Raw genomic sequence first — 21377 nt, forward strand, 5'->3', positions numbered from 1 at the left:
GCGACGAAGATGACGGGGGCCATGCTCCTGAGGGAATTCCTGATGCTGTGTGTGGCTCCGCTCCAGGCGTGCTCACGCCCCTTGTGGATGCTTGGTGGCGAAGAAGATAAGCTCCGCTTGAGTCCGGAGGCCTTGTTTGGAGAAGAGCTGGCTGTGGCTCTCCACCTCTTGGTCGGGGACGACCAGGAATATCTGTCGAGTGCCTTCGTTGCCTTGTTCCTCCGCAAGGACGGGGCGCAGGTCGCGGCCTCCATGCCCACCTTTGGCGAGCGCGGGCTAGTGCCACCGGCGCCCCCTGAGGTCCCGAGGGCGACGGTGCCGGTGGTCATGTCTTCTTGCGATTCCCGCGGGGAGGGGGAAGAGGAGGAGGACGAGGAGCGCGACTCGGAGGCGGCCCCCGAGGGAATGGGGGAGACCTCCCCCCTGCGCAAGGCCGACATCCTCCGCACCCTGCCGAACGACGATGACGAGGCTGATGTCCCCCCGAAGGGAGAGGAGCCGCCCGTGGCTGGGGGCTCCTCGAGTTCTAAGGCTAGCCCCCAGAGGAGGCCACCGGCCAAGGTTCTGATGAGGGGTAGGTCAGCACTGAACTCCCGAGACGACGCTTCTTCTCCGACACCGCCTGGGGCTGCTTCCGGCCCATCTGCTGCACCCTCTTCCGATCCTGGAGCCCGCGCTCCTGCGCCTCAAGCTGCGAGGCTCTTAGGCTTCAAGCTGAAGAAGCGGAGGGACTACACCGTGGTGGACCAGTAAGTGTTCTTGTTCGCCCTTGTTTTTGCTTCTGCAGTTTATCCTTGACGCTTCTCGGTTGTGCAATTAGGCCGACGCCCGCGGCGAAGAAGAGGAGGGAGGAAGAGGCGGTGCTACTCGGGACCAGATCGCCCACGGCGGCCGCACCCCTCTTCATGGGTAATGGCAGCGACGACGCTCGTGCTTCTCCGGCCCGATCATCCTCGCGAGGCTTGGGGAGCTTCCTCAGGAAGAGTCAACCCCCATGGTCCCGCTGGCTCCGGAGGTGTCAACGCCCGGCTTGGTCGCCGAGGTCCCCAAAGCTTAGAAGCTTCTGGCCTCCCAGGCCATGGTGACGACGTCGCCTCCTCCTTTTTCTGCCGCACTGCCATCTCCAGGTCCTTCCGCCTCTCCTGACGTCCTGGAACGCGCTCTTTCCGTGATGACCGTGCTGCGAGAAGATTTCCAGGGCGCCGACCCCCGCCTGGTAGCTGGGCGCCTGGAGCTGGTCTCTGGCTGGCTTCACTCAGATGTGTCCGTTCGGGCGGTGCTGAGCCAGGCAGCAGCAACCTCCGAGAAGGACAGGCAGGCCGCCGCCCAGGCCGCGGCCGCTCGCGAGGTGGCACTGAAGGACGTTGGGGCCGCCCAGGATCGCTGTCAGTCGCTGGAGGCCGAGCTGGAGACCATGCACAGCGAGCGTGTGGCCAAGGCTCGAGACCGCAAGGCGGAGGAGGAGAAGATGAAGGCCCGAGAGGACGCCGTCAGAGGTCGTGACGCCGAGCTGGAGCAGTTGGCGAAGGCGCAGGCCGCGGAACGCAGCCGGCTGGAGAAGCTGGAGCAGAAGGTGGAGGCGGAGAAGGCCGAGCTGGAAGCCAAGGCGCAGGTCCTGGCTGAGGATTGCGCGGCCTTCAAGCTCCTCGAGGAGAGGTCTCGCAAGGCGCTGCGGTCGCTCTACGAGAAGGGCTTGGAGGAGCAGCTGGCTACCACCAACGAGGGCCCCACCCAGCTGCTTCCTTATCTGGTCGTGACGCTTGAGCAAGTCGTGAGCGGCATCGGCCCCTTGGCAGAGGAAGAAGCCCGCGTTCTTTCCTCGTCCGCGTTGACGTGCGTCTTCAGCCACCTTCTTCTTCACGATCCCACCGCCCACCTTGACGAGCTGCTGGAGCCTGTGGATGCCGAGCACTGCGCAGCTACTGCCGAGGCCGTGAAGGGTCAGGTGGAGGCCCTGCTGAAGAGGTTCCGTGCCTTTGACCCCGCGCCCTCAACTGGCGGTGCTGCTGATCCCGCAACTCCGGTGAGTGGTGTAGGTGAGGCCAACGCCGCCAGAGAAGAAGCATCCCTTGCGGGCAACGACGGCAATGTCCGGGGGTGACGAGATGACTTGCTGGCGGCACCTTTCCTGTTTAGTTTCTTCAAAATGCACCATGCCTCGTGGAGGCGTTTAAACTTGTGTTTGGTATTGGGAGAACAATATGTCTTGTAATATTTGCTTGAGATTTTGCGATTTCCTTCCCATTTTCTTTACGTTCTACGTCGGGAGGGCCCGACCCCGCGCATACCTCAGTCGTCGTTGCGTCGTCCGGATCACCAGGACGAGACCAAGGGGTGATCGGCTACGTGGCCAGTTATGCTCCTGAGTCGCGATGCTCAGGAGTCCCCCTTGACGCGCAAACAGCTTATGGAAAGGAGATGTAGGAATAGGTCTAGCGTTCTACGTCGGCAGGGCCCGACCCCGTGCATACCTCAACCACAGTTGGGTCGTCCGGATCACCAGGACGAGACCAAGGAGTGAGGGGCTACGTGGCCAGTTAGGCTCCTGAGTCGCGATGCTCAGTAGTCCCCCTTGACGCTCAAACGACCTTCATACCTTTTCCCTCCCCGAGGCTCGGCTCGGGAGGGGCGCGCGACGACTAGGTCCCGGGGACCTGGCAGGGTGGCGTACGCTTGGGCGCGACCCGAAGCAGCCCCCATGTCCAGCCCCCTCGCGCGACTCTCCTAGGGGGAGGTGTTGCAATGAGGCCAGACACTAAGCTCAAGGGCTCCCTGAGGTTGATACGGCCATGGGGCCGCCCTCAGTTGTTTATCACCAGCGCGGAGCATAGTGCTTCTGCACTTGCACGGGCATAACCGCTCCTTGGTAGTGTTGACTGCCAGCGCGGAGCATGGTGCTTCCATGGTGCGTGGGTGAGGGCTCCCTCTGAGTGGAGCCCCCGGGGCGTGTACAGCCCCGCCCTGACACGTGTCTTGCACGGCAGGGCTAGACGAGGTGTGTCTGGGCACTCGTGAGCCAGCACGGGACTCACGAGGCCCTACCTCAAGGCGGGTTGCGCCTGGTCTTGGTTCTTGTTAGCTTCGGCGGTCCTGCGAGATGGTTTGGCAATCCTGCGCCGAATGAATTTCCTGAGGTTATCGCATGAGAAGGCCAAGCACCAACGACCCCAGGAGGTGACGTGAACGGGACCGGCCCGCCAGCCAGAGCTCAGCCGTTGGATTTATTGACGCTGTAGGGACGGACCCGAGCACAGACGTCGTGCCTAGCCTTCTTATGCGAAGTATCCTAAAGAAAGACGATCGGCGCGCGGCTCCCATGGTGGGCAAAAATCAAGCAGGTGATAACCATAGATAGATTATGCATGAAAGCGAACTAGCTTAGGTAAACGCACGAACGATACATGCCACTGGGTCGGACCCGAGCGGCCTGGGGATGATGCAGCCCGAGGGGCGCCCCCAGCAGAGTAAGCTAAAGACGTAAAAGGATACATGCCGCAGGGACAGGCCCACGCGGCCTAGGAATGATACAGCCCGGGGGGCGCTCCCAGCTAAATAAACTTAGAAAATGTCACCTGGTTCCGTTGTCGAAGGGATGTTGGGGTAGCTGAAGATGCGTGGCGACGGGTTGCTCCTCACGAGCCATCGGGGCCCTGAGCCTCTCGGGTGGCTCTGGGGGTCCAGGCGGTTCCTCGAGGACCGTCTCCACCTCCGCCAGGACTGCGTGATGCCTGGCCTCCTGATCCGCCAGGACGCTCCACAGGTTGCGCTGGAAGGCGGTTGCCATGCTCGGCAGGCCGAATGGCATGCGAACATAGCTATGAGGTGGGCCCTCGCAACGTCCCACGCGCGAAGGCCAGAAGAGCTCCTGGGATGCGGCCCTGTTGAGCCCTGGGATGTCAATGCAGACGCGCAGCCCGCCATCCTCGTCTGATGGGGAGTTGCGCCAGGTGGGCGGCGGTCGCCGCGCATGGCTCTTGCATCCTGCAACTCCTGAGTGGCCTTAGTGATGAACTCCTGAGCACCGGGCGCTCCTCGCCCGGTGTCCTCCTGAGGGAGACGTGCCGCAAAGCACGCCTCCACGTGGTGCCCGAGCGCCTCCCTCGTGATGTTGGCTAGGTCTGAGGCCCTCCAGAAGAGAGCCCTCGAGCCCTGCCCGAGGAGGGCGCCAGGCGCGCCTTCCTATGCGAGGGAGGGAGGCGTCCCAGGCGCGGGCGCCGATCTCGATGTGGCACTGCTAGAGGCGCCGCTCCCCTGAGGCCCTATGCGGAGTAGTTGTCGGGGTCTTCGATTGCTGCGGCTTGGAAGGCGCGCTTGAGGGAGCACACCGCATCTCTTTCTTCGCAGGGGACTGTGATGATCCTGCCGCTTCCTGGCATCTTGAGGATGTTGTAACCGTGGTGAGTTACCGGCATGAACTTGGCCATGGTCGGATACCCGAGGATGGCATTGTACGGCAGACGGATGTGAGCAACGTCAAAGTCGATGAGCTTGGTGCGGTAGTTGTCGCGCTGTCCGAAGGTGACAGGGAGGCGAACCTGCCCTATAGGGGTGGTGGAGCCGTCAGTCACTCCTGAGAAGGGCTTGGTGGGCTGAAGCTGATCGTATGGCACTTGGAGGCTGTCGAACGTCTCGACGGATAGGACGTTAAGCCCTGCACCGCCGTCAATGAGGGTCTTGGTGACTTGTACGTTGCTGATGACTGGTGAGCAGAGCATCGGGAGGGCGCCAGCAGTGGCCGCACACTTGAGCTGGTCCGCCAAGCTGAAAGTGATGGCGCACTTGGACCACCTGAGCAGGCGCGTCGCCTCAAGCCTGGGAAGGGCTGCGTTCACCTCGCGAGCAAACTGTTTGAAGATACACTGAGAGGCTGGGGCCTGAGCTCCACCCAAGATGCAGGCGATAGCACGCGGTTCCTGGAAGCCCCCAGCCCCCATCGTCCTGATGGTGGTCGTCGTTCCTTCTTGGTGGCGGCGGGAGTGGAGGAAGACTAGCATTGCCCTAAGGGTGGTCCTCGCGAGGCTGATCCCTCCAGGCGCCCTCACGAGGCTGGTCCTGCCAGCGGTCCTCTCGAGGCCGGTCGCGCCACTCCTGGCGGGGGCCGCGATCGTCCCAGTTTCCTCCGCCTCGTCCTCCTCCACAGCCGTAGCCCCGTTCATTGCTCTTGGGGCGTCGACCGAAGCGTCCATCTCGAATGGCCCTGAGCTCTTGACAGTCGTTGGTGTTGTGGTTGTGTACGTTGTGGAAGGCGCAGAACAGTCGGCTGCTTTTGGACGACTCGGGATGGTCCCGGCCGCGCTTCGTATCCGGCTCCGCCGCAAGCACGGCTACTCCCTTGTGCTTCACGTCCTTGGCCTTGGCTTTCTTCTCCTCCAGGTCGGTGGCTGGGAGCTCGAGGAGGGAAAGGCGCCCCTCCTCAGCTCTTGCGCACTTGGTCGCTAGGTTGAATAGCTCCAAAGCCGTGCATAGCTCCTCGTGGATGGCGAGCTCCTCCTTCATCTTGACGTCGTGGACGCCATCAGAAAATGCTGAAATGATGGCCTCGTCCGTCACCTTGGGGATCTTGCGCCGAACGCTGTTGAAGCACTGGATGTACTTCTGCAAGGTTTCTCCTGGCTGCTGCTTGATGCGGCGCGGGTCACCCGCGGCCGGAGGGCGGTCGCGAGTGCCCTGGAAGTTGGCGACGAAGCGGTCGCGCATCTCGCCCCAGGTGGAGATCGAGCCCGGGGGCAGGTTCAGGAGCCACGAGCGAACACCATCCTTGAGAGCCATGGGGAACCAGTTCGCCATGGCTTTTTCGTCGCCGTTTGCGGCCTCCATGCTCAGCTCGTAGAGCTGCGAGAACTCCACGGGGTCGAGGGTGCCGTCGTAGCGAGGTGGCAGGTCTGGCTTGAACTTGCCCGGCCAGGCGACGCTACGCAGCTCAGGAGTGAAGGCGCGGCAGCCTGCCGTGGCAACTGGGGCCCTTTGCTGGTGCGAAGCCTGCCCTTGATGCCCACGCACCGCCACTGCAGGCGGCACGCGGTTCTATCGCGGTGGCGCTGGGAGCGCTGGAGCATTCTCTTGTGGCTGGGGAACTTCTTGGCAGCTTCCTTCTTCTCGCGCGGGCGCCCGACGCGGTGGGTCACGCCTGGGGGCCACGCGCCTTGGCGCCAGAGCGTCGTCTTGGTGCAGAGGTGGTGGAGGCGCTCCGTGAGCCATGTCGCCCGCAATTGGCGGAGGGCGAGGCTGCGAGAGGGATGGCACGGGGGAGCCCCCTGCAGCGCTGACGAGCTCGGTGATGTGGTCCAGCCAATCCTCGTAGAGGTCGTCGACTGGGCGGTAGCGCAGGAGCTCGCGTGCCATGAGCAGCGCGGCCTGTGCGGCCATAGGAGCGCGACGAGCGTGAGACGACGAGCCGGCTGGGGTTCGCGACGGGGTGGCGCTACGGCCATCCCGCCACACAGAGGGGTGCAGCGATGAAGCTTGCCACTCGTTTCCCGCCGGGCCGGTGGAGGCGTTGGTGGCGGGCGATCGGGAATGACGGGGAGGCCCGCCGACATGAGCTGTCTAAGCGACGCGGGCGGCAAGGGCGGCCCAGCGCTCAGCGCAGGCTCGACGAGTGTCTGCCATGGATGCGACGAAGCGATGGGACACGGATCGGTGGAAGGAAAGCTTCGGCGCACCCCTACCTGGTGCGCCAAATGTCAGATTTTGGGTTCCGGCAAACCCTTGAGGTTCAAACACTGGGGTGCGCACGAAGATCTCTCTCTCCCTAGGTCGCTCTCGCAACGATCGCAAGGCCTAGCTCGATGAACCCAAAGAACGAGAGACATAAGAGTTTATACTGGTTCGGGCCACCGATGTGGCTTAATACCCTACTCCAGTGTGGTGTGGTGGATTGCCTCTTCGGCTGAGGATGAATGGTTACAAGGGAAGAACAGCCTCCTGAGGAGAGGTGCTCTTGTGTTTGGTGAATTTGTGTGTGGCTATGGATGGGATGGCTCTGATCTAAGATCCGATGCCTCCTATGGTGGTGGCTAGTCCTATTTTAGAGGCCCTGGTTCTCTCCCCAAACATTGAGCGGGAAGGGATCCCACTGTCGGTGTCAAAACCGGCGGATCTCGGGTAGGGGGTCCCGAACTGTGCGTCTAGGATCGATGGTAACAAGAGACGGGGGACACGATGTTTACCCAGGTTCGGACCCTCTCTATGGAGGTAATACCCTACTTCCTGCTTGATTGATCTTGATGAATATGAGTATTACAAGAGTTGATCTACCACGAGATCGTAATGGCTAAACCCTAGAAGTCTAGCCTATGACTATGGTAATGTGTATATGTGGTGTCCTTTTTGGACTATCCCCTTCGGTTTATATAGACACCGAGGGGATCTAGGGTTTACATGGAGTCGGTTACATAAGAAGGAATCTTCATAGTTGGTCGCCAACTTGCCCTCCATGCCAAGTAGAGTCCAATCCGGACACGGTGCAGTCTTTGGCCTTCATGTCTTCACAGCCCATCAGTCCGGCCCATAGATAACAGGCCGGACACCCGAGGACCCCTTAGTCCAGGACTCCCTCAGTAGCCCCTGAACCAGTCTTCAATAGCGAGGTGCTCGGCACACATATTGTCTTCGGCATTGCAAGGCGGGTTCCTCCTTCGATGATCTTCAAGTAATGTATTCGGCCATTGATCCAATGTCGTCTCCTCTGTTCCTGCACGCTAAATAATCGTCGTCCACCACGTGTTGAGTGAATGCAGATGGTCAGGGTATTTTTGCAAATAACACCCTATCTATGCGAGGAAGAGCACCTATTTAAAGAGATTGGACCCCAGATCCATTCAGCTCCACGCAGAAGAAATCCCCAGAGACTGCCTATGAGAAACCATTCCAGCATGGCTAGTGTTCCTAGCTCGTCCGCTCGTCCCGGCCCAGAGAATGGCGAGTGGGAGAGGTGTTCCGTGTCTCATAGCCAATTGGCGAAGTTGCAAACGCAGGGGTTCCTTTCCCCCGCAGATCTAGTCCCTATTCGAGCGGGGCTAGCTTCCTTCAACGGTGGGACTCAGGCAGAGGACCTCCCCAATCCGTCCGGGGGAGATCGAGTGTGTTTTGTCCCCTACCTGCTAAGAGGTGTTGGATTTCCGATCCATCCGTTCCTCCGAGGGCTTCTGGAGTACTACAGCGTCCAGCTGCACAACTTCACTCCGGCCTCCATCCTGCACATTGCGGGTTACGTCGCTTTATGCGAACTGTTCCTGGGCGTCGAGGCTCATTTCGAGTTGTGGAGGAAGTTGTTCTGTCTCATCCCGCGCAATCACGAAGGGTCGATATTTGAAGTGGGCGGAGCCGGAGTATGGCGTGTTGCCGATACCGGATACCCATCCGGCACACCAAGGAAGGCACCTGATGAATGGCCCTCTGAATGGTTTTATATAGAGGACGTTGCGCTTCCCGACTCGGTTCAAAAGGGTCTTCCGGAATTTGCGCGCGTCCCGCTGAAGAAACGCCACAGTTGGCGCCTCAAGAGCCTTGAAGAGGAAGATAGTGCGGAGGTTTGTCAGCTGATGAGCAAGATAAAAGAGCTCGCTCAGTCCGGACTCACAGTAATCGAGGTCATGGCGATCTCCATAGAGCGAGGGGTTCAGCCACTCCAGTACAGAGGGCTTCCAATGTGGGACTACAATGGGGAGGATGACGCCTCTCGCTGTGGCCGGAAAGGTCCGGATACCCCTGCCGCTTTGGTTAAGATATTGGCCAAACTGTACAAAGGGGAGGAAAAGGAATTTCTTCGCATCAAGCTCAGAGACGGGTACTCTATGTATAACCCTCCCAGTTGGGTAAGATCCGTCCCCTCTGTTTTTACTCCTTCCATCTCCGAATTGCCTTTGATAAATTTTTAGTTTGTTTGCTTATGATAGCATTGGCGAAAGGTCACCGAGGGATTTTATAGTCCCGCCCCACAGCGGGAGATCCACAACTGGGAGCTTGATCCCGGGTTTGAAGAGGATCTGGATATATTTGTGGTGCTTGCGAAGGGGGTGTTTTACCAGGCGAGCTATGATTGCACAGAAGTGGCCATCATCGCCGACTACCCTGGTCTTCTTCCTGCTTCACAGGTAAGTAATTAAGAAACACCTTCCCTGAAAGGGTGCTCTTACTCTGCCTCACCCGCCACACTGTCGCGCGTTCTACAGGGGAGGCGTTTGACGATACCAAGGAAATCGGTTCCTGCGCCTGGCAGGCCTTCAAAAAGGAAGGCCAGGGGAGGCATCGCCGGGCCCTCGTCAAGGAGGTATGGATAAATATATATTTTAGTGGCCGTATCCAACTATGACCTATGCGCCTGTTTAATTACAGGAAAAGGTTCGCCGGACTGTGTTCGGGGGTCCGGCCGGCCGCGCTCCCAACAACCAAGATGTGGACCCAGTAGGGGAGACGGGGGCCGATGTAGGAACAAGCCGGACTGCCCTTCGGCCGAGGGTTCAGACAATATGTCTGTTACCAACTCGAAAGTGGAGAGCGCCATGAATCATCGGTGCTGCAGGGCTGTTTTACGAGACCCGAAGTTCTTGGACGAGGCCTTTAATGCCTTTAGCTCGGGCGACGCATACATCCGAGCTGCTCGAGACGGGCTTAGAAAAGCCACGAGGCAGTATCTGACAGATGTGCAGGTAAGTTTTCTTTGTCAAAAAGGTGTAGCCATATACTCATAGCCCCCAAGACTGAAAGCAGTTGGCACGACTGATTTAAGGATTGTTGAACAACCAGGTCCTTGCGGAGAAGAATGATCTGCTAACCCAGGAGCTGGAGCAGTGTCAGACGCAGCTGAGAGCTGCTACCGCCGAACTAGGAGACTTGAAGAAGTCGTCCTCTGGTATTGTTCCCTTCCACCAAGGAACAATAATTGTGTACCCACCGCGCTAATATAGCTACTGATTTCGCATAATAGGGTCGCCTGATCAACTTGCAAAGAAGCTGAAGGCTGCCCAAGAGGGAGAAAAAGAGGCGAAAAGGCAACATGCCACAGGTGAGCGTGTGCTTACCCGTGTCAGAGGTGAGAAAAACAAGCTGCAGGACTCTAACACTGCATTGGGTGAAGAGCTGAAAGATGTTCGAGCCCAGCTAACCGCTTCCGTGAAGGAGAACAAGGAACTGCGGGGCGGTATCTTCAGTATGTGTCCGAACTTTATTTGTGAATTAGCTCAGATATAAATGGGACTGAAATAGTCATGTTTGCAGGTGTACTGACGGGCCATCCTGAAGAGGAGGTGTCCGGATCATCGAGTGATCTGCTGCAGAGGCTGTCACAGGTGCACGAGCATGCTCGGCTAGCCATGCGGAGCATGGCTAAGGCCTTATGGCCGTCCGACTCCCCTCCAGGAAGTATGGAGGAGCTTGTAGAGCTGTTTAAGGGAGCTCGGTGGCGTATCCAGCTATGGAAGATATTGGCCTACCGAGAGGGTGCGCGGGAAGCCTGGGCCATGGTGAAAACGCGGTATACCAAGCTGGACCCGAATCACATGGCCAGGGTTGGACCGCTAGGGTCCGATGGGGAAGAGATTCCCGTTAGTTTAGTATATGACCAAGTAGAGGTGGCCGCCAAATATTCCCAACAGGATTGTAAGTTAGACCGCCTATTGGACGGTGTAGAGAGGGAAGTGTTTGAGTCCAAGTGACTATGTATTTTCCTTGCCCTCTGTAATTCTAGCTGAATTGTATAGCATTTGTCATGGCAGACCTTTTCGCCTCATCCTCCGGGCTCGAGGGTGTGGAGTGTTTCCATATACCCTCGCGGCCGAATAGGCCGGGGCATACCTGGAAAACTAGGCGTAGGGGTCATAATTGCTTGAACAGACAAGTTGTATTCTGCTAGTTATGTTATATTACATTTGAGTCATAAGAAACATCTTCCAGAGGGAATAGTTCCGTTAAGGGTTCCTTTCCCTAGGTCTGCATGTATTAATGTACATGTCCGAGTTATGGTGGAAGAAAAATCACCGTTTCTGTAACTTTTGGGGGTTACCAATGGAGTATTTGAAAAAACGTCTTTAATTCACCGACCGAATATTCCCTTAAGAACGCTAGCTTTCGGCTTCACCCAGTCTGAGGTACACATCCGGATGACCCGGCAGTAACAATCGCAGAGGTGCTCCCTTTATGCCCTAGCCGAACTAACAGGAATGTAGGGCATAAGCACAGGAGCCAGGCAACCCAGCTTGGCCAAAACTTAAGTCATATCGATGCATATAGTGGCGAAAGAAAAGGTACATATGGAAGAACTCATATGTCGAGAGCTTGATGCTCGAAAAGTAATGATAAAAAGCTTCTGTCTAAGAAGCCCCCAGGTATAATAGGCACACATATTTGAAATATGTATGTGTTAGCGGTGTGCGGTCTAGCCGTACCGAAAATTTAAAGTGAAGAGGAAAAGGTAATCAGAAAAGAGAGAAAAAGAATGGAAACTACCGGGGAGAAGGAGACGAACTAGGATTTCGGCGCTAGGCATAGAATCTTCGGTGTCTGGCCGCGTTCCAGGGGTTCGGTTCGAGGCGATTGTCTGATGCATCACGAAGACGGTACGCTCCTCCGGTGAGAACTTCATCAATTATGAAGGGACCCTCCCATTTGGGCTTGAGCTTGTCCTTTTTCTTCTCCGGCAGGCGTAGAACGAGTTCACCAACATTGTAAGTCTTGGCCCGTACTTCTCTGCTTTGGTATCTTCGAGCCTGCTGTTGATAGAATGCGGAACGGGCTTTTGCGACATCGCGTTCCTCCTCCAGGGCATCTAGGTTGTCCTGCTGATCGAGCTCGGCTTCTCTCTCTTCGTACATACGTACTCGAGGTGAGTCGTGAATGATATCGCAGGGCAACACGGCCTCTGCGCCATACACCATGAAGAAAGGTGTGTATCCGGTAGTACGGTTGGGCGTGGTCCGCAGCCCCCAGAGTACGGAGTCGAGCTCCTCTACCCAGTGCTTGTCTGATTCTTTCAAGGACCGCACTAGTCTGGGTTTGATGCTGCTCATAATGAGACCATTGGCTCGTTCGACTTGACCGTAGGTTTGTGGGTGATAGACGGAGGCGTAATCGAGTTTAATACCCAGATTATTGCACCAGGTTTTTACCTTGTCGGCTGTGAAATTGGAGCCGTTGTCGGTGATGATGCTGTGTGGGACACCATAACGGTGCACAACGCCTGATATGAAGTCAATCACCGGGCAAGACTCAGCCGTTTTGACCGGTTTAGCCTCTATCCACTTAGTGAATTTGTCCACCATGACCAACAGATATTTTTTCTTATGGCTTCCCCCCTTAAGGGGTCCGACCATATCCAGACCCCAGACTGCAAAAGGCCAGGTAATGGGGATGGTTTGCAAGGCAGTTGGGGGCATGTGGCTTTGGTTGGCGAAGAGCTGGCATCCGATGCAGTGTTGGACAAGGTCCTGCGTGTCCGCTCGGGCTGTCGGCCAATAGAACCCTGTGCGGAAGGCCTTGCTAACGAGTGCCCGAGCTACGGCGTGGTGTCCGCCGAGGCCAGCGTGAATTTCCGCTAACAGCTGCCGCCCTTCTTCTTCGGAGATACATCTTTGAAGTACTCCGGTAGTGCTTTTCTTGTAGAGCTCTCCTTCGTGGACCTTATAGGCCTTTGAACGCCTGACAATGCGGCGAGCCTCATTCGGTCGTCTGGAAGCTCTTTCCTATCAATGTAGGCTAAGACGGGTTCGGTCCACGGGGCAATGACTGCCATGATGAGATGGGCCGATGGTGTTGCTTCGGTGGCTGAGCCCCCGGTACTGTCTGTATGCTTGGGAGTTGAGGTTGTGTTTGGATCTGAACTGTGGTTGCCGCCCTCCCCTTGCCACACCACGGATGGCTTGAAGAGCCTTTCCAAGAAGATGTTAGGTGGGACGGGGTCGCGCTTAGCACCGATGCGAGCCAGGACGTCTGCTGCTTGATTGCTATCTCGGGCAACGTGGTGAAGTTCAAGTCCTTCGAACCGAGCCGACATTTTCAATACGGCATTGTGATAAGCTGCCATCTTTCGATCTTTGGCGTCAAAGTCGCCGTTTATCTGAGATATCGCGAGGTTCGAGTCCCCGCGCACCTCTAGGCGTTGTATGCCCATGGATGTGGCCATTCGAAGACCATGTAGCAGGGCCTCGTATTCGGTTGCGTTGCTGGAGTCTGTGTATAATATCTGGAGTACATACTGGACAACGTCTCGAGTAGGGGATGTTAATACCACGCCCGCTCCTAGTCCTGCCAACATTTTGGAACCATCAAAATACATGACCCAATTTGAGTATGCGCCGTACTCCTTAGGGAGTTCGGCCTCTGTCCATTCGGCGACGAAGTCGGCCAGCACTTGAGATTTGATGGCTCGACGCGGCTTGTATGTTATGTCGAATGGAAGTAGCTCTATGGCCCATTTGGCGATACGCCCTGTGGAATCACGGTTGTTAATTATGTCATTGAGTGGGACTTCGGAAGCCACCGTGATTGAACACTCCTGGAAGTAGTGTCGTAGTTTACGGGATGCCATGAAAACTGCGTATGCTATCTTTTGGTAGTGGGGTACCGAGATTTGCATGGTGTGACGACAGTGGATACATAGTATACTGGCTTTTGAAGTGGGAATTTGTGTCCGTCTTGTTCTCGTTCGACAACGAGCACGGCGCTCACCACTTGATGTGTTGCCGATATGTATAGCAGCATGGGTTCGCCTGCGTTTGGTGCGGCTAGGATTGGATTGCTTGCTAGGAGGGCTTTTATTTCCTCCAGTCCGGCAGTCACCGCGTCTATCCATTCGAAGTTATCCGTGCGCCGTAAGAGGCGATAGAGTGGCAGTGCCTTTTCTCCTAGTCTGGAGATAAAGTGGCTTCGTGCTGCCACGCATCCTGCCAGTTTTTGGACCTGTTTGAGGTCTGTTGGTATAGCCAACTGTGATAGAGCTCGGATTTTAGCCGGATTTGCTTCGATTCCTCTATTGGAAACTATGAAGCCCAGCAGTTTTCCAGCAGGTATGCCGAACACACACTTCTCCGGGTTGAGCTTGATGTCGTTTACCCGGAGGTTGTCAAACGTGAGACGTAAGTCGTCTATTAGTGTTTCGACATGCCTAGTCTTGATGATGACGTCATCAACGTAAACTTCTATTGTTTTGTCGATCTGTCTCTCCAGGCATGTTTGGATCATGCGTTGGTATGTCACGCCGGCGTTCTTGAGCCCGAAGGGCATATTATTGAAGCAAAATGGCCCGTATGGGGTAATAAATGTTGTTGCAGCTTGATCAGATTCCTTCATCTTGATTTGATGGTATCCGGAATATGCATCGAGGAAACACAGTGAGTCGTGTCCTGCGATGGCGTCAATGATTTGATCGATGCGGGGAAGGGGAAAAGGATCCTTAGGGCAAGCCTTGTTGAGATCCTTGAAGTCGACGCATAGGCGCCAGGATTTATCCTTCTTTGGTACCATTACCAGGTTTGCCAGCCAGTCCGGATGCTTGATTTCTCTGATGAATTCGGCCTTGATGAGCTTGGCCAGCTCCTCCCCCATGGCTTGTCGCTTGGGTTCAGAAAAGCGCCGCAGTGTTTGCTTGACTGGTTTGAATCCCTTTAATATGTTAAGGCTATGTTCGGCCAGCTTGTGTGGGATCCCTGGCATATCCGAAGGGTGGCAGGCAAATATGTCCCAGTTTTCGCGCAGGAACTCTCGTAGTGTGGCGTCAACTGTTGGGTTCAGTTGAGCTCCGATAGATGCTGTCTTCTTGGGGTCCGTTGGGTGGACCTGGAATTTGACTATTTCTTCTGCTGGTTTGAATGAGGTGGATTTGGGCATTTTTCGAGGATCACATCATCCCTGTCCACTATGGAGCGTAGTGCGGTTAATTCTTCGGCCGCGAGGGCTTCGGATAGCACTTCCAGGGCCAGGGATGCGGTTTTGTTTTCAGCGCGGAGTGCTATGTCCGGATCACTGACAAGAGTGATTATACCATTTGGTCCGGGCAATTTGAGCTTCATATATCCGTAGTGAGGTATAGCTTGGAAGCGTGTAAAAGCATCGCGCCCCAACAAGGCGTGATATCCGCTGCTGAAAGGGGCCACTTGGAAGGTTATTTCTTCGGACCGGTAGTTCTCCGGCGTGCCGAATACCACGTCAAGTGTGATTTTGCCCGCGCACCGCGGCTCCCGACTAGGAATAATTCCCCGGAAGGTTGTGTTGCTTTGTTTAATGCGGCTCCTGTCTATCTCCATCATGTGGATTGTATCCTCATAAATGAGATTTAGTCCGCTTCCGCCGTCCATGAGGACCTTGGTGAGTCGAAACCCATCCACGATGGGGCTAAGGACTAACGCGGCTGGTGCTCGTACTGCTCTGTACTGTGGTTCGTCACCGGCGTTGAATGTTATAGCTGTGCCATTCCATGGGTTTATTACAGCGATTTGGCAGACTTCGTCGAGCTCGCGAAGTGCCCTTTTGCGCTTGTTATTTGAAGCGAATGTCTCAAAGACTGTCAACACTCTTGGGTCGTCGTCTTCTGGAGGGTGTTGTTTTAGGGCGTCCTTGATAAGGATGTCCTCGCTGCTCTTGGCCACCTGTCTTAGTATCCAACATGCTCTAAGGCTGTGGGTTGCCACGGTATCTGTTGTTGTATGTATTTTGCATGGGCCATCGAGCCACCCTTCCAGAACGGTGATGTGTCGTATAGCGGCTTTGTGTTTTTTGACTGTTGGACTGGGTGTGCCACGAGGGTACGCCCTTTTCGCGTGTATGGGGAGCTTGGTTGGGACTGATGGTTCCCAGCGAGCTGCCCGAGTTTCCCAGGCGCTTTCCATCGCGCAGTATTTTTGTACGATAGTTCCTAGGTCAGCAAATTTTAGTATGCGGCGACGATTGATGGCGTTTAGGATTCCTTCGTCCGTGCAATTTTTGCAGAACGCTGATATTGCGTCCTCGTCACGGCAGTCCTTTACCTTGTCCTTGACAAGGAGGAATCTGGCCCAGAGGTGGTGGACCTTTTCCTGAGGCTGCTGTGCTCATGAGAGCCTCTATGTCCGGGTGGGTGGGTGGAATTAAATTCGAACCCCGACCTAACCAATTGTCCGGAGTCTGAAGATCTTCCGGACTGGGCAGTCCGAGCTCCGGAATATCTTCTGATTGTTTGAAACCGCCGTCCGATGCTATGTTCGGAGGGCTCGATGCATCCTTTCGCAGGTAACTGTCTGGCTCTTGATGAACGGCGATCCGAACAGAGTCCGTCTTCAGTATGGAAGAAGGCTCGCCGTCCTGCGCCTCGACTACTGCAATCTGGTGGGTGACTGGTGGAGCTTTGGTTCCTCCCTGATCGGTTTTAGGCCCGATCTGATCATAATCAGTGGCAATTCCCAAAGCGGCGATGCAATCTAGGAGCTCGTTTAACGACGAAAACTCGACCGGATCCACCTGCTTGGAGTGCTCGGAGTTGATACGAAGGGGATTTTCGATGGCCCGAGAGGTCATCGTCGGCTCTGCGGCCGAACGGGCGATCATAGTAAAGTCGCCCAGCCGGAGGGTTTGGCCCGGGGCCAGAACTACCCCTGCGGTAATGTTGTCTTTAATGAAAAGGTGAGCCATCGAGCCTTTCGTCGACGGCACAGTGGAACTCTCAATGAAAGCACCAATGTCGGTGTCAAAACCGGCGGATCTCGGGTAGGGGGTCCCGAACTATGCGTCTAGGATCGATGGTAACAGGAGACGGGGGACACGATGTTTACCCAGGTTTGGGCCCTCTCTATGGAGGTAATACCCTACTTCCTGCTTGATTGATCTTGATGAATATGAGTATTACAAGAGTTGATCTACCACGAGATCGTAATGGCTAAACCCTAGAAGTCTAGCCTATGACTATGATAATGTGTATATGCGGTGTCCTTTCCGGACTATCCCCTTCAGTTTATATAGACACCGAGGGGGTCCAGGGTTTACATGGAGTTGGTTACATAAGAAGGAATCTTCATAGTTGGTCGCCAAGCTTGCCCTCCATGCCAAGTAGAGTCCAATCCGGACACGGTGCAGTCTTCGGCCTTCATGTCTTCACAGCCCATCAGTTCGGCCCATAGATAACAGGCCGGACGCCCGAGGACCCCTTAGTCCAGGACTCCCTCACCCACAACGGAAAAATTCAAAGGGAGACAACTAGTACAAGTTATCCTGACTAAAGGTGGTCTTCGCCTGCCAAAGGCTCTGGTGGTGACGCCGTCTTGGGATCCACGGTGACCTCCGTCCTTTCGTCCTGCTGGTCTTGGTCTTGTAGCACCGATATGGAAACCTTTGCCTGATGCCTCGGGACTCCTCGCCTGCGCTTGCCTCTTTAGCAGCAAAGAGGAAACGAGGACACTGCGTGCACTGACGCCCGCCCGGCGCCCGCCTGGCGCCGGTCGTCATGGCTTACATCATGGGAACCTCGCGAGGTGCCCTTTACCTTGATCTCTCCACCCCTCGCGGGGCTTGGCCCCTCACGAGGGTCTTGAGTGTTTGCTGGTGAAGATGGGCCGTACAGGGCCGCTAGCGGAGCCACGCCGTGGGCTGCAGGCAGGCAAGTCGGGGGACCCCCGTTCCCAGGACGCCGACAGGCGCGATCCGAATCTCGTGCAACGCGCGAGGAAATCCGTCAAGCCGGACAGATAGCGGCTGGCAAGCCCTTTCTTTTACAAGCTAAATTTGGGGATCGGAGATATGCCTTGCTCAATCGACTACGGAGTTCTCCAGACGCATATGCGGATCTTCCAAAGAGTGCTGTGGACGCCGCCCAATTCTCCCGGGCCCAGGAGGGGTACGCAACGGAGAAGCTCTTCTGGTCGCAGTTTGCGGGGCAGGAGCGTCCTGCACTGCTAAATGACCAAATGGCACAACGGGCGGAGCTGCATAAGATGTCCAGCGCGGCCATGAAGGATGTCATGGTCCGGTTGTGGCCGACCGAAGCCATTCCGGACAACTACTTCGGCCTTTTGATGCGCTGCCCCGAATCGACGCCGTCAAGAGGTGGTCCTGGATAGAAGGAGGGCGAATGGCCTTCGCCCGTGTCAAGATGAATGGGCGAAGATGAAGGCCGAAAAGGTGGCAGTTGAGGGTCCGCCCGAAAGCAAGGACCATCGCACACCGGAGCGCTATTTTGAGGACGTACTAAAAGGTGCCCGCCTTCTAGAAGGCCAATGCTCGAAGGATGTAGTGTTCAAGTGAGCAAGTCCTAACTATTCGGGAGTTTGTATTATGAACTACGTCTTTTGTAATATGTTCATGCCTTTATGAAGAATTATATCCTCCTGTTCGGCCGTTTTTATATCTGAGAGTTCCCAGTCGTCGGCTTCAACCGCCATGTAGATACTACTGGGGTGTTCGGAATTGCACATGACTACACTTAATCCAACATCTTGGTCCATGAAGGAGGTGTCAGTGCGGTGAACCAGGAAATCAGACTAAGTGGTTTTATTGCTCTCACTTAGCCATAGGAGTTTGACGATGGGTCTACAAAGTAGCCCCTAGTATGTACGCGGCTATCCCAATGCGGATGCGTTGCATATGTGACCGGAAAACAGTCCTTCGTGTAATACGAAAAAAATCGCCAAAGGGTTTAATAAGTCGCCGAGTGGCTAACCAGCTCTCGCCACATCATGACAGTCAGTTTTTGGCTTTCTCTACTGAGGTGTTTAATCGTACGAACCAGAAACACAATCACAATAGTTCTCCCTTTACTACCCTAGCCGATCAGATGGAACGTAAGGTAGCAAACACAGGAGCCGGACAACCCAACTATTGACCAAAGACATGATTCAGAGCCGATGCATATAGTGCCGAGCTCGGGACGCCGAATTGTGATATAAAGTTGTTCGGACTTTTGTTTGATAACACATATGTTGCCATATAGAGCCCCTAGCAATTTGTGCCGAGGTGTGTGCGTGAGGCAACGGAATAAAGTCTATAAGTAAAGACGATACCGAATAAGAATTTGGTTCACTGGAATCTGATTGATACGTCAAAACATAATCTTACATAGGGTACCATAATCACCAAGGCCATTTTATATGCCGGGGGTCTAAGGCTAAGTGGAAAAGCTCTATACAGGTTCTCGAGTGAAGTTGTGGTCTACAAAATCCTTTGCACCTTCCTGCCGCACGTCTGCGCCGCTTTCGCCTGAGTAAGAAACATTCCTTGAGAGGAATGGTCTTCGACTATTTGTACGGAACCGGGCTCGGAGAGAGTCCTTGTGAGTCCGTAGGATGAGTAGGTTTTGATTCATCTATGGTAAAAGAGAAAAAATAATTAAAGAAAGGGGAAGGTCGTATAGGGTGGAACCGTACTATAGGCATGTCCGTATTGTGCCTCCGCTGATGCCCAAGGTACTTTGAGTGCATAATTATGCACGCGCGGTACGGATTTTGTGGATATACATGGCGATCGACAGAGGCGAAACTGCTAATCCAGCTCTGGAATTGCCGAGCTGTTAGCATGCGGAATTGGCCGGCCTTGTGTAATAGAGCCCGGTGGCTTAATAGCCAATGAGGTGTGCGGCTTGAGAGGGCCGCTTTGTACTTCGGTCGCGACGGCCACGGTATGCTCCTCGGTACAGAGGGAGCGTTCCATGTTTCCGTTGATTGTAATGACGCCACGTGGACCGGGCAGCTTGAGCTTTAGGTAAGAGTAGTGCGGGACCGCGTAGAAGCGAGCGAACGCGGTTCGTCCGAGCAGTGCGTGGTAGCCACTACGGAAAGGGACGATGTCAAAGATCAAGTCTTCGCTTCGGAAGTTGTCCGGCGAACCGAAAACAACCTCCAATGTGATTGAGCCCGTGCAGCGGGCCTCTACGCCAGGTATTACTCCTTTAAAGGTAGTTTTAGTGGGCTTGATTCTTGATGGATCAATGCCCATTTTGCGGAAGGTGTCTTGGTAAAGTAGGTTGAGACTGCTGCCGCTATCCATGAGGACTCGCGTGAGGTGGAATCCATCGATGATTGGATCGAGGACTAGAGCTGCTGAACCTCCATGACGGATGCTGGTTGGGTGGTCCTTTTGATCGAAGGCGAGCGGGCAAGCCGACCATGGGTTGAATTTTGGGACGACCGGCTCTATGGCATAGATGTCCCGTAATGCGCGCTTGCGCTCCCTCTTAGGGATATGTGTGACATATATCATATTCACTGTTTTTACCTTGGGGGGAAATTGCTTCTGTCCCCCTGTGTTCGGTTGACGAGGCTCTTGGTCATTGTCGTCACTAGGCGACCCTTTCCCCTTGTGTTGGGCGTTGAGTTTGCCGGCCTGTTTAAAGACCCAAGAGTTTCTGTTGGTATGGTTGGCGGGTTTATCAGGGGTGCCATGAATCTGGCAAGGCCGATCAAGTATTCTGTCTAAACTGATGGACCATCTCTGTTTGCCTTGAATGGCTTCTTCCGTTGACCGGGTTTGGAGCCACTGAATCCGGCGTTGACCGTCGTGTCTTGGGTTCCTTCGTTATTGTTTTGACGCTTGTGCTTGTTGCGTCGTGGCTTGCCATTACCGTCCCTGGATTCGGAGGTTCCAGGGTCGCTGGTGCTATTGCTTCTACGAGCAAGCCAGCTATCTTCTCCTGCGCAAAAGCGGGTCATAAGTGCGGTAAGGGCTGCCAAGGACTTCAGCTTTTCTTGGCCGAGGTGTCGGGCGAGCCACTCATCTCGGACGCTATGTTTGAAGGCCGGGAGGGCTTCGGCGTCCGAACAATCCACAATCTGGTTCTTTTTGATTAAGAACCTGACCCAGAGCTGCCGGGCTGATTCTCCGGGTTGCTGGATTCTGTGACTAAGATCATTGGCGTCTGGGGGCCGAACATAGGTACCTTGGAAGTTGTCTCTGAATGCGTCCTCCAAGTCTTCCCATCTACCAATAGAGTTTTCTGGTAGGTTGTTCAGCCAGTGCCGTGCTGGCCCCTTGAGTTTTAGGGGGAGGTATTTGATGGCATGTAGATCATCACCGTGTGCCATGTGAATGTGGAGAAGAAAATCTTTAATCCATACTGCGGGATCTGTTGTGCCATCGTATGATTCGATGTTCAAGGTTATAAACCCTTCTAGGAACTGGTGCTCCATTACCTCATCGGTGAAGCATAGGGGGTGTGTGGCGCCTCTGTATCAGGCCACGTCATGGCGCAGTTCGGATGAAGTCCATATGCTGTTTTCGGCCCTGGCGAGGTTGGGTTTGTCGCGCCAGGCCTGATGATCGTCTTCTCACGCTTGGGCATGCCACCTTGATCCGTAGATTGACTTGGTCTGGCCGGCTCTATTTTCCAGGTCCTGACGTAGGTCATAAGTGTTTCTCCGAGCTGTTGTTTCTCTACTTTTACGGCGAGGTGGTGCGGGCTGATGTTCGGCTTGAGCTGCCATTCTGTC

The sequence above is a fragment of the Aegilops tauschii genome, chromosome 6 (genome assembly GCF_002575655.3).
Source record: "Aegilops tauschii subsp. strangulata cultivar AL8/78 chromosome 6, Aet v6.0, whole genome shotgun sequence".
NCBI lineage: Eukaryota > Viridiplantae > Streptophyta > Magnoliopsida > Poales > Poaceae > Aegilops > Aegilops tauschii.